Here is a 13,987-nt window from a genome sequence, read left to right as displayed (position 1 = left end):
CTCAGTGCACGGTCTGAACTATGCAGAAGAAAGAACCTTCTACTTTTAAGCAGTTATAATGTAGTACTGCACCACTTAGAATTTTCGGTGGAAAAGTCAGATGTAATTACTATTTGACATAAAGGGATTTTTTTTTTCCCTAGCTCTGCTAATGTTCTATTTTAAACATTTAAAAGGATAATTTAAAACTTAAATTGATCATTTCAGTAGACCGGATCCTGTTCTCAGAGGCAGCTGGTTGTGTCATCGTTAAACTGTTGATCAGCCCGGTGTCACTGTTTCTTCTTCATCAGGACACGTACCGTCAAATCTATAATTCTTTTTTGCAGAGCTCCAACATGGGTGTAGTTTGACCCAGGTTAAGCTGATTTAGCTGAATGCATAAATTGTTCACATTTTATCATGTGAAGGATACAGGCCTTGAGCCAACGTTGGGAATATAATTGATAGCCCACCCAATGGAGAAAGTAATGTATATATGCAAATTTTCATAGATCCAGGTGTCTGGACACTATTGCCTAGCAGATCTTTACACTGTTAATTGTCCAAAGGGGTGAGTAGACTGGCTATAATAATGTCCATCATTTTCATGAAAGTTCAGATGGTTGTGTTTTCTGGCATTAACATTCATAGAAAGCAAATTTGAAGGCTATACGACTCACTGAAAGCATGCTTTCAATTTCCTTTCAATCTTTCTGGCCCATTTCCATCATTAAAATCACATGAAGTATAAGCCCATAAGCCAAAGTGAATAAGTCAAAAGGCCTTCATGGTATAAACCACAGACCTAACAGGATGCCAATGACCTCCAGAGGCAAGGGCTATTCCCCTGGCTCTCTTGTGCCATTACGTGGAGCCTGGTTTCTAGTCCTCCCTGTCCATTGGCAGCTTGAGTAGAGCTCTGCTACCAGAGATGTCCCCAACACCTGTATTATCTTTTCAGACGAATTTTCATCAGGGAATGGCATTTGTCTACATGGCAGAACTTTAAGAAAACAGAACTGAGCCCTGAAAGCACCTTTAATCTGTGCTTTAACGAATAGTTGAGGAGTTCCTGCCGCCAGGATTTTCCATTCTACACAAGTCATTGAAGAAACTTGTTCAGTAAATGTCCAAATCTTAATGTAAATGTCTGATTTAAATAATAAACCTATGTTTACCCTGTGAGAGCTATTAAAATTGTCCCTCTAATAATCAACACTCCACATGATGGAGAAATTTATTTGCTACTTTTCCCTTTGGAATACCCTCAACTCTGGATATTGGATCTCACTGAAAATCAGGAATAAGTATGCAAATTAAGATATATAGTCCTATAATTGCTGCTAAGGTAAGTTATACCCTCCTAAATAAAGATGATTGCCTAGGGTTTGCCTAAACCCCCTAAGATGACATCTATGGCCCATATGTGACCACATGTGGTATAAATAAAATGGAAGCATAAAAGAGAGAGAGATAAACATATAATTAAAAACAGCATAACAAACACTTGTGCTCATTCATTTTAATGACTGTATGTTCCACTTTATAGAGCAGTTGCAGACCCATGCTGTAATAGCTATGTTGACCACATGCCATAAAATACATCAGCGTAGCCTGGGTCCAAATTATTCAATACTTGTAATAAATCCATCCCATTAACTGGATAAATATGCACAAGCGACAACTCTGGTGATAATGCTGGAAAGTGGCATGTTGTTATTTAGCAGCAATGTGAGCTAGTGGATCTGATAAATAGTAATACTATTGCCTTTTATTAAGAAACAAACAAAAAAGATTAGTTTAGCTTTTAAGATTTTGTAACTGTCTTTCCTTCTGTTATCTGTAATTTGAACTGAAAAAGAGATTGTGGCCTTGAAAGCCTCAGTTCTGATTACTTTTTTGTAAGCCTAATAAAAGGCATCAGTCATACCATTTATTTGTGAAAATGAAATCCTCATATACTGAAGGTCAATTTTAGTTGAACTAATATAATCAGTAAAAGTCAAGGTTCCTTTACCATTAAAATCACCCATGCTATGAGTCTTTTGATATTCTGTGCTTAACCTTGAGTCATGCTGTATATGCTGTATGAAGGGAGGGTAGCGAATTCACATTACAGTATAATAACTGAGTCATCTTGGCCTTCATTTTCAGCTGGGTAAAGCGGATACCCAGCAATATAAGACTTCTTTAAAATTATTTGAAATTAATACACTCTTGAAGTACTTCCTGTCACCTCAGAATAAGCAGCAGCTCGCCTAAAGTCCACAAACAGCTTTTAGTTACAGTTTTATGAAATATTTATTACCACTCCTGAATATATTTCTTCAAGTTGAAAGATGGTTACATATAACTAGAGCAAGTATTGATACTGAGAAAGGCTTTGAGGTTTGCCCAGAAGAAATCACACGCTAATGAAATATTTACGGTGGGCTGCTACGTTCCCACCGCCGCAGGCTGGCCCCTCCAGGTGCGCAGCCCTGCGTTACCGGGCGGAAAGCTGTCCCGCGGCCCCAGCCGCTTTAAGAGGGCTGCGAGGAGGCTTTGTGTAAGCGGTTCCCCGCGCGCCGTTTGCGCCTGAGAAGTGGCACTCAGCCCGCCCTGCGTCTGCCACCGCAGCCGAGAGGAGCGCGAACCGAGGGTACGCGGGCCGCTTTGCGAGGACTAGCAGGTCAAAGCTTGGCAGAAGATACGCTGGCTAAGGAGCTTACAGATTATGCTGTAGGAAGGTGCATTTCTTCTCGGGACAAGGGAGTGGAAAAGCGTCAGGCAGAAAATTGTGCTCTTTCGTAACGATGCAAGATATGTGGCTGCAATCTGGCGGCCACGGTTGCAAGCCAGAGCTCCCTTTGGATACAGCATGCCCAAACTTGAGCTTAAGTTTATTTAGTGGCCAAACTGATTAAATGCACATGTGCCTTCAAGCGCCTACTTCACAACCTCTAGAGTACTGTGAGAAAGAATGAGGCTGTCCCGCTGTTTGCGATCCTTACTGATACTGCAGAAAAGTCATGCACAAGCCTATCTCCAATCTACCCCCCGATGCCACAGGGCCAACACGGAGCAGAAACGATGGCAAGAAACTGTTCCCTAAAAAAGGATGTATGCAGCAAGCAGCCACGGGATACTTCATCTAGGTGTGACCCGAAACCACTGCACATGACAAAAACACCTAGGGGGTCCGTTATAAGAATACGCTCTCAGACTTGTGCCCCACTTAGTAAACCAACCACAGGACCAACACAGTCACTTAAAGAGAAACATACATTTCTTAGAAATGCTGTCTGATCTTTTTTATATACCGAGGAGCTGGTAACAGAATCATTTCTCCAGACTGTCTGGCATGGTACTAGCAAGACAGTCGACACATTTTAGATTCACATAGTGCTTTGCTAACTAAATAGATAGGCAAGAACACATACTTGGAGACAGGACTTTCTAGACCCAACTCTGGCAACAAGGCTGGCGGAGCAGTTTGGTTAGCTTTGTGCAGCTCCAGAGGATGTGAAACCGAGACTTCTCCTTGATTCGTTCCAAAAGCTTTCCCTCTCTCTACCTCGCTCCTTCTCAGTCCAGCCATAAAATGGGTATCTGACCATTTGCACTGAGGAATGAAAAGGCAAATAAACATGATATTGCCAATCCCAGTTCAGGGCAGGATCAAGCTGGTTGGATGCTGTGCACGAAGGACATTGAGTAGAAAGCTCTGGCAGGCTGGAGCTTTTCACAAGCATGAGTACCACACGATGTATAAAACAGAGGGCTGATTAAACAATATATTCAAATGAGAGAGCTCAGAGATGTGTTAAAAATGTCACCTACTTAACTGCCAAAAGTACGAAGCAGCACAGATTTGCAGCAGTGTCACACTGCTTACTCCAGTGGAATGATTTCTAATTTTGAGCTGTGTAAATGGGATTAGACTGAGGCCTACATCTTATCTCTCTGGAACTGGATATCTGGAGATGACTTAAAAATATCTATTTTGTGTTTCTAAAGCAGTCCCGCACAGAGATAGCGTATGAGGGATTTACTTGCTGAAAGACCATAAGAAAAGATGTACAATGGGAAGTGAAAGGTAGATACGAAAATAATCAGTACAGTCTGGAAGGGTCTTTCTATTCATGATAATTCTATTCCAGCAAAGTAATTTTTAACCTGTGGATTCCTTAAGTGTTTTTTCAAAAGTCACTCCCATTTCCTAGGAAATTGTTAACTAAAAGTAAAGGATATGTTGATTACAGTATTGATTATTCAGCTCTGAATTTTAATTTTGCAAAATTTCATGTTTAATTGCAGGCCAAAAGACTTCTTAATTGCAAACTCCACCCCATCAAACAAAAGTTTCTGATGATTAGGTGCAGGACGTAAGAGCTGGTTTGCAAAGCAATTCTGGCACCGCCTATGGAAAACAAGCTCTTTAAAGCCTTGCTCCAAAATACCACAAACTGATTTTTTTTTTTTTTCCAGAATAGCTGTACCAAGGAAGAGGCAACGTCAGGCAGTCTATAAATAGAACAGTACAGTATGAACTTTTGAACTGTGAAATCTGGGGGATGTAATCTTCCTGCTAAATAGAGGCTTACAGCAGATATTAAAGGCTCTGATAGGAGCTCCACCAATGTTTGAACTGTCTATTAGAGGAAGAGAAATTGTGATTTGCTGTTAGAACTACACTCCAGTACGTTAGCGTTCAGGCTGTTCCAGAATCGCGGAATTTCTCATCCCGTTGGAAGAACGTAGTTTGACTGTTTTTGCCTGCACATGTTTGCGCATAAAATGTGGTGCAGCCAAATGGCTTATGGGCATGAGATGTCATTATATTGAAGTAAAATTAAATATGGTTTTGGATCTGCAACAATTCATTTAGCGGACACTTAGATTTTATGAGGCACTCTTAAGTGATGGATCCCTTGGAAGAACCAAGCTGTATTACTGCTTATGTGACTCTTACTGGAGCAATGCTGATTTCCATCAGGTGAGAATTGGATCCACCTGAAATACCATTAGTAATCGTTTTTAGCAGTTTCACAGGTGCCATTAAGTTGCCTTTCGTTGTGCTTTGAACACATACACTGCAGCACCCTATTTTACACAGCAAGATACTGAAAAGAAATGTCACTTTCCCAACATGACGGCAACACTAGAAATTAACGTTCCTGTCATGGCTAAACCCATGTGGCCATCGCGCTGTATAAGGAACCCACTTTTTGGGGCTGTTGGTGAGCAGTAGCAACCCGAAACCCAGCTGGACTGGGCAGGGCCTGCGCCCCCGTCTCCCACCCCATGTTCTGGGCATCGACCTGTGACAAAACCATGAGGCAGCGGCAGTTTTCCCACTTTTTCACTAGTATCTGTGGACATTTGGAGGGCTTTAGCCCTCAATGCTTTCAGGCGGCCACGCGTTGGCCTTTGAAACAGGACTAGAAATGCACAAACTCCGTGATTCCAGGAGCGGGGATTTTAAGAAAAAACATCAGGCTGGTGAATTTAGGAAAACCGTCGCAGGTGGCCAAGGCAGATGCTGCAACCGAAGGGCAGAGGAGAGCAAGGCGCACCACGGGGTCTGCAGCCAGCCGGCCTGGAGGCTCCTCGGCACCCCGGCCTCCCCCGTGGCAGCCCTGTGGGTGGTGGCGTGGAGCCGGCCGCCTCCCTGGCCTGCAATAAAAGAGCAGGAAGGCAAGCCCACAGGTTTGGCTCCTGGCAGGAGGATGAGCTGTTGGGCTGCTACCTCTTGATGGCCAGCAGCTGTGGGAGCCTCAGGAGGCCTGGGCTCAGCTGCCTGCCCAGCAGCCATGTCGGAGGAGGAGAGCTGCCTGCAGGGCAGCTGCTCTGAGGACAGCCAAGGCATGAGTAGCCCCCCTCCGTGCCTCCCTGAGGGAGGTGAGCTGTGGTGGCTTTTCCAGCTACTTCTTTCTTCAAGATACCGGTTAGTGGTTGCGCCTGTCCCCAGGGGGTTACTGGTGGTGGTGGCGGCAGCAGCGCTTGGTGTTGACCTGAGGCGATGAGCCCCGAGGCTTCACCTTGGCTGTGTGGTGTGAATGGCTTCTCTGTCCTCTTACATGAGCGTCTGCAGTGGTGACATGGCTTGCTCTAGGAGGCGAGGGTCTGCATGGCCATGCGAAGCCCTGGTGAGGACGTTTGCAAACATCTTCCATGTTCCTTAAGTGTCTCCAGTTGCTCCTTTGCCTTCGTAAGCTAAAGTGCCTCGATGTAGGTGGTGATGCGGGTGGGGAGGGAGTCTTACTGTTGCCCCATAGTGGGGGCCAGGCGGTGGCTTATGTCTGCAATGGCTGTGTCCTTGGGCTGCTGAGTTTATCTGGTGGACTACAAACAGGAAAACAACCTGGATGTGGCATAAGCATCTCTAAATTTATGCTCTGGAAATTAGTATGGACTCCGTAGGCCTCCTCTGAAATACAGCCCCTCGAACCGAACGTGGCTCTCCCCAGTGAGCTCACTGTGTAAATTACTGGAGACAAGGATTTCATTTACTTTACTTTTGTAGATAGAGTAATGTATTGATTTTTTTTTGGCCATCTTTCTTTTTAGAGTGGGAGGAAAGATTCAAGTAAAACCTAATTATGTCTCTCTGTTTCTGAACAGTTTTGGAAATTGCAAAGCAATCAATATTAAGCACACTTTACACCAATTTAGAGACCTACCCTGTCCAGAGATGTGCTTGATAGTCTGATTTTTTGTGTAATTTAGGTTGAAAATTAAGGTAATGTAGATTTTCCAATTAGCTGATGTTACACCAGTGCTCTCCGCCTGAATATTTTTATTAGCTTGGTTTTGAGAAACACGGGTGTATATGTCCAATGGAGGATAATAAAAAGGAAGATAATCTTTTCAGATGGATGAAAGACAAGTGGATTAATGCATAGAGTTTTAGAGAAATTTGTGAGAAATTCAGGCATGCAAGCTAGTGCTGTGGGGAGAGCTTCTGCTTGTGGAACTGTCACTTGTTAGTGAAGTTAATGTCTGTGGTGCTCTGAAAATGTAAAGCACTATGTAAGTGCTAAGTATTATCAGTAACAGTGTTGAATTTGACGGGTTTACTGGAATAGGCTTTGCAGCATTATATAAGCTAATGTTCTAATGCTTTACTCATTTACGGTGACATTGTTAAATGTAAGAAAGTGGAGATGAAGGCTAGCAAAAGCCAGCAGACTAGATAAGAGTCCTCGTCCTGTGTTCCCTGCAAGCACTGTCTCGTCATAAGGTTAAATCAAAGCTAACATGGAGCTATCTTTCCATCTTCTAGAACTCTTCGGGGAAAACCTCAGGCATATAATGGGCTGCACTAGTTTATTATGACTCTAGCTCTCCTGTTAGAGGAGATCCATCGGCCCCAAATAGCTGTGACCCAAGGTGTTCTAGCCATATGGCCAGTGCGTCTCTCCTGTCACCTACGGCCTCGTTCCCATCACAAACCGCAAAAGAGGAATGTGGCAAGATGCCAGTCTTCTGCAGCTTAAGACTGCTAAGGGAAATCCTCACTGGCCAATTAAGTTGGTCTGTGGCCCTTGTCTCAGTTGCCCTGGAGGGCTTGCTAAAGCAAAAAAGTGTTTCTGGAGTGGCCTGTATTGGTATGAGTGCCTGAATAAATGCTGAGAACTAGTTAGTAATCTATATAAAAGTACATATTCAAAAACTGAATAAATTATCTTCCACAGTTAGTTGGGTCCCAGTGGTTTGTGTGTCACTTGTATACAGAAGTGTAGCTGCACAGACGTTCTGAACCAGTGAACGGAATTGCTTCTAGGTGTCTTCGGTGTTGCATGTCCTTTAATAACTGTTGTAGGCAATACTTTTTCTCTGAGTAAAGCTTTTGCATCTGACATGTAAAGGAGGCAACCTAATCTTCAGATATTTTCTTTAGATCCTTTTTAAATTAGTCTTTATCAGGCTTAATGCTCTTCTGTCTTGATGGCTTGTAACCGGTGTAAAACAGTGCAAAATGCAGAACAGAGCCCGTAGAATTCAAAGCTCAGCTGTTTCTATACAGGTGTTTTTCCTTCTGTGTATCCCCTTTCAAACTTAAAGTAATTTCCAGAAAAATCAAGTCCAGTAGATGTCCTGCTGGCATGGGCAGAGCAAGGGTCCATTTAGCTTAACTGCAGTAACAGAAGTTTATGGATTCTTTTGCAGTTTGGCTTGGGTCTGCTAATGTGTCAAGTGTGCATGCACGCACACACCTACACTCAACGTTTCCAGCCGTATGAGACCAGCCACTCCACTGCTTAATTAAATTCATTTACTTGTTGGCAGACACAACACCTTTCAGTGCCATGTGGATCCTAGTTGTGCTGGGTGATCTTCAGGATGAGTTGTTTTTGTTGTATGTTAGGGGCTGAATATCCTCATTTGATATGAACTTTGATATTGTGACGCATTAGTCCAAATGCTGCTAGCAGCATTTGAAGATGAATGATGTGGTTACTTTGGGGACCTGGGAAATTCGCTTTTAAGAACAGCAGCAGCAAGGGAAGTGGGCTCCTGTGAAATTACTGCCTAGCCTTTTGCTGTATATTCAGGCACTTGGACCTTGTAAAGTTGGACGTGATTAAAGGCTGCCTGGAACCTGCTAGGACTGTTCTTTTTGTGCATTCAGAGAAGTTTTAAAAAAAAAGTAATAATTTTCCTTTATTCTGATAATACTGCATAATTTTCCAGTATAAAACTGAGCTCTTTATAGGCTGAATCACTGATCTGGGCCATCTAGAAACAATGTTTTCGTTTATTGAAGCGTCTGAAAAAATGACTGCCCTACTCTGCAGGTAGATAGTAAGTACTGGTACCTTGGGGGGAAAGGTATATCCGTTCACCCGATGTACTTGCCCATCAGCCACCAGCCAGCTATTTAGTCACTGGGTATAGTCCAGGTCCTGAAGCCTCTTATTAGGGCAGCTTTACACCCCTGCTACTGAGGCTGAAAGCTGCAAGGGGAGTTTCTGCCTTGGTCTCCTCTGAGCTGGCTCGTCTTTTGATACCCAGATGTCTCCTGAGTTAGTTTGGCTCTTATTGACAGAGTGCAGTCCTGGGATTTCTAAACCAAACAAGAAAATAGATGCATTCTATCAAGACTATGCAGGCTGTTACTGACGCAGAAAAGAAAGCAATGCAACACAACAGGAATAAAAGTAAGATTAGACTCCAGCAGTTGCTGGAGTTCTCGTATGGCATGGAGTGATTCAAAAATCTAGGACTGCTGACTGTATGTAGATACTGGAACTACGTTAAGTGCAAGTTGTGTTGAGATCTGATTTTTTCAAGATATGACTTTAAAAGTTACGACCTTAAAAGAAGAGCAATCACTTATCTAAAGTGCAGTAATAGGTTGTCATTCTAAAGCAGGTGTATGGACATACACTCTCAGTGCTCCAGTTACTGAATGCCATGCAGCTAGTACGTCGACCCTGTCATGAAAGCACAAATAGTCAGAATGTGGTCCTTAAGGCATTACTGTCTATTATAAATCAGTTAGAATAATTCATGCTATAGATTTCTCAGTGCTGTAAAGCCTCTTATTCAGCAGAGTATAAACATATATCACATCTTATAGATTTTTTTCCTTCTTTGTATAAGTGAAAGAATCCTGCAGGAGTGGAATTGAACAATGCACAGTACAGAAAATTCCCTAAAAACCTTTATAAATAGAAGACGGAATGGAAAGATACCAGGATCGCTTTCACAGCTCTAGTAACACCTTTGTTATTAAGTTTGGTGTATGTTGTGTAAGAGCCAACATTAAGCCTGTACATATAGCTTACAGAATCTCTGTCTCTGGAATTGGGCTGAAAATGCAAATAGGACTTTCTTTTCTGGTTCGGTTTTTCAACACAAGTTGGAGCAGCTTGCACCAACTGGTAGAGGCTGCAAAGGGCCATTTTGCCAGCTGGGAGGCGCAAGGGTGTAATAATGCTCCTGGCATGCTGCCTGTGCCAGCCAAAGGGAGGAGAGCGGCAGAGAAGCCAATGTATGTCTCGGTGCCACCTAAGAGGAGAGATTTTCCACAAACGATGCTTAAAGACAGCTTGTACCACTGGGAGTGGGGCATCATGGATTTAATGCAAGCAAAGACCTGCCATGAAATATTTACACTGTGACTTCCTGTTCATATTATTTTTATATTTCTAAAATCATTTCAAAAATCACTAAACCCGATTGATTTATTTTATGAAGAGATGGCTGATGCAGACCCCTAGGTTCTGATAAGTGGCACTGGGAGGGAAGGAGTTAACTGACCATCATCAATTACAGCATCAGAGGGGGTGATTAGGACTGAAATTGCAGGGAGGTTTTTAATTTAGCCGAGTAGAGGAGACGCCCCCAGCTTAGCCAAGCTCATCAGATCATATACTTCTTACTGCTTCATCCGCTTACCATGCACTGCCACTCAGAGCTATTGTGCATGGAGAGGGCACCGAGCAGACACTGCAATATTATATTATTCCTCTGTCCAGAAATCCACCCGAGACTCACTGTCACTTTGCCTGCCACAGAAGTGCCTATTGTACAAAATTCTCATAAAGACCTCAAATCAGGAATCAATCAGCAAATTAGGTAAAGGAAGAAATAGCACAGTTTTAAAGGTTAGCATAAACTAATTTCTGTTATCTGCATGATATTCTTTTTCCTCCCCCAGCAGAATCCTGTTGAAGTATCTCAGATGCTAGGTGTAAAGATGCATCCAGGCTTATGTGTTAGCCGAATCAGGGATCAATCAGCTGGATCCAGACAAAATAGACATATCCACACGCATTCAATGGAGATGAGGTTGTAGGTGTGTGGAGTGCTATGTGTAATAAGCTTTTAACTTCTCAGTGTATTTTCCTGGTAAAATTGATTAGCTAGATTACTGTGGGCTTTGGTTTTGGGAAAGGACAGCAAGCTTCAGCCTTAAGAAAAGCCTGAATGGTATAAAAGGGCTCTCTTCAGCCTGTCACCTCCCTGGCATAGAGCTCGCAGGGTTGCTGCAGATGCCTGGGAAGACTCTGGCCCCAGTGCTGTTTGCGGGATGAGGCACCTCCTTCCCCATGTCCCCCCGGTTTGGGGGCCTAGCCCAGTGCCTGGCCTTGTGCTCAGCTGAACAAAACCCCGGGGTGAGCTCGGGGCGAGAGGCCGTGCCGGGGCCGCGTTGCCTCCCGCAGCCCTCTGCTCACGCCTGGCTCTGCCTCTGGCCCACAGCAGCATGGGAGTCGCGGCTCTCAAATGCTGCAGGGGAAAGGCAAGCGAGCAAGACCCGTTCCCCCAGCCCCCTTTTTTTAAGCTGCTCTCATTTATATCTTGGGTGAAATCAGCTGAGCGTTTTGCGTCTGCATTTTTACATTTCATAGTGTTTGTAAGAGAAATTGTGAGCAGATGCTGCTGACAGAGTCAGCTTTCGTGCTTTTTCGGAGGTGGAGGAAGGAAGAAGGGTTAGAAAGTCTGCAGTAACCCTATTAGAAGATGCTAAGTTTGGGCCTGATCCAAAATTAACTGAGATGGTTGGGCTTTGGTAATGTAAAAATACCTATATTTGCAGACTGCTTTTGCGTTCCTAGGTCTTGAAGTAAGGCGGTCACTTCCACTGGAAACTTGAGAATAACAAGAATGAAAGATCAAGCCCATATCAATAGAGCATTAAGTGATGGAGAAGGCAGTGGGAAATTAAAATACCCCTGCACTCTCCAACTTTTGGGTTTTATTGCCTGTAATATTGCAGAACTCCATCCGCTGAGGCTGAAATTTTGTATAGGAGCATATAATTAAAGATTGTTTCATAGTTTGCAGGCGTATGGAGGCTAAATGAGTTGCCTGTGAAGTGTTCGGCAGCATTTTCTGTATGGTGTTTGCCAAACCATTTTTGTTTTGATTTTTGTTAATATGACAGTTTGTACAACCATGAAGACATTTAGCATACAACATCAGTTGCCTACGTAATCTTAATGAACTCATGTGAATGGAAATAAGGGGCTTTTTGAAGAGTATTAACAATGAGCTACTATTTTTCAGTGTACCATAGATGCTGGAAGAGACTTGGCAGCCCTGTGAGCCCACCCTTGGTTTGAAATGTGAGAACTCAGTTTCCATTGCTAGGAAAAATTAATCAGAGCAGTCCTTGAAAAGGTTTATAGTAAGACAATAAATATTTTAACTGAGTGAACCCTACTCCTCACTCCAGCAAGTTTCCATTGATTTCAGGATTTTGAGCAAGCCTTGGTGTGACCTTATGCTGGTATCTTTCTTCTCTAGCGCGTTTGTGGTTGTGAATCGTTGGTACTGAAACCTTTCATTTAAACTTTGATATATTGATTACTAAAGTCATCCAAAAACTGCCAATTCCTTCCATGAGGTAAAATTCATATTATTTATATCAGACAAATTGGGAAGTGAAATCCATCTAGCAAACCTGCGAGCAGGCTGTGGACCCACAGTTGCTTGGCTTTCTTGGTGTGCTTGGAGCAGTGCCTCCATGAGGCTGCTTCCCCTTGCAGTGGCCTTTGTGCAGGTGGCAAGGAGATCTTTCCTGTGGCAGGTGAAGTTCAGAGCTGTTCAGGCCCTTCGCCAAGTCTGACAGCCTGGGGGGCCCAGTTTAGGTTCTGCTGTGAGAAATTCTATAATTAAAGGATCTGGGAAAGTTTTTCTTTTTAGAAATGAAGCCGTAATGCCATCAGAATGGCTACGAACTAATGCAAAGTTAGTTTCAAGTGATTAATCTCAAGTAGAAATTAGAGATATGCAGCCCTTCTAGGGGAGCTGGCCCATTTTTACTTCCCTCCTGCATGCAAACTTAGATTTAGAAAGAGAATATGAAGTGCTTTGCTCCGCTGTGCAGTTCTGGATCTTGTTGAGGGTCCTTGCACTGCCTAATGCTTGGAAGAGGTTTTATAGACCTTAACCCAGAAGCCACAGTGCTTGCTGGGATCTATCAAAGAGCCTCAGCAAGTGGGTCTTCAACAGGTCCAAGCTGAAAGTTGTCACTGGCTGGTTTTCAGCCAGTCTGTTTTATTGTGGGTTTCCTTGCTGAAGCGTGAGCTGTTGTAGGCTACAGCTCCAACGCAATGTGTGCAGCAGCCGCTTGTCCAGAGTGGTCATACTTTGTGTTTCAAAGACTGCAACCATTTCTTTGCTGCTGCTGAGTCAGTGGGAGTAGCAACGTGGGCTAGAGCCAGTGGGGACATCTCTGCAGATGTTTACTGTGCTTTTTGGGGAAAACTCTTTACTCTAAATAAACACCAATTTTTTTGTACAGGGACAGGAAAAAAAGCCTCAGTACACCCCAAACTCCATCCTGTAAAGGGTATTTTTGTCGGAGCAGCCTTGCAGATATTTCTTCCTTCCCACAGAGTCTTAGCATATAATGAAAAGCAGCATTCTCTACCTAGGAGCAGATCCATCTTCTCGTGCCATTTAATTTTGGTGATGTTCAGGCAATAATGTCAACAGTTAACCTTTTTTTGGATGAATAATAGATAAGTTTATAAAAGAAAAAAATAAAGCTGCTCTCTGAAAATTCAAGTATCATTGGCAGAAAATCAAGCTGCAGTAGTTCTTTAATTTGATAATAGCTCAAATCAAGAGGAAAGAAATTCTGTGAGCCTGTAAAGGGTCCTGGTCTGAGCCACTGTCAGTTCAGGCAGAGTGACTGTTGTGAAGATTTTGATCAGATTGCAGGCCTGGAGCCTAATTAATGGATTTTTTTTTGTTTATTTCTTTGGAAACTAACATATTTGATTTCTTGAATCTTGGAGTTTGCTGAAGTGATGAATACCTGCCATTTCTAATGCTAGCACATTAAATAGTCTATACATTTTTCATTCTTTCTAATTTCTCCCATTAGGGAAAATGGGCAAATAATAAATACATGTAAATATCTAATGTTACAGATACTCTTATATAGGCTGTATGCTGTATTCAATAATGAATGTTGTTGACTATAGTAATTAAGTATGATTCTGCCTCCAAACTGTTATTTACTTGTCAATATTAGTGAATCTAGTTCATCTAAAACTGCAGG

Source organism: Struthio camelus, chromosome 12 (genome assembly GCF_040807025.1).
Source record: "Struthio camelus isolate bStrCam1 chromosome 12, bStrCam1.hap1, whole genome shotgun sequence".
NCBI lineage: Eukaryota > Metazoa > Chordata > Aves > Struthioniformes > Struthionidae > Struthio > Struthio camelus.
The sequence above is the reverse complement of the archived record's forward strand: the minus strand, read 5'-3'. Positions refer to the sequence as shown.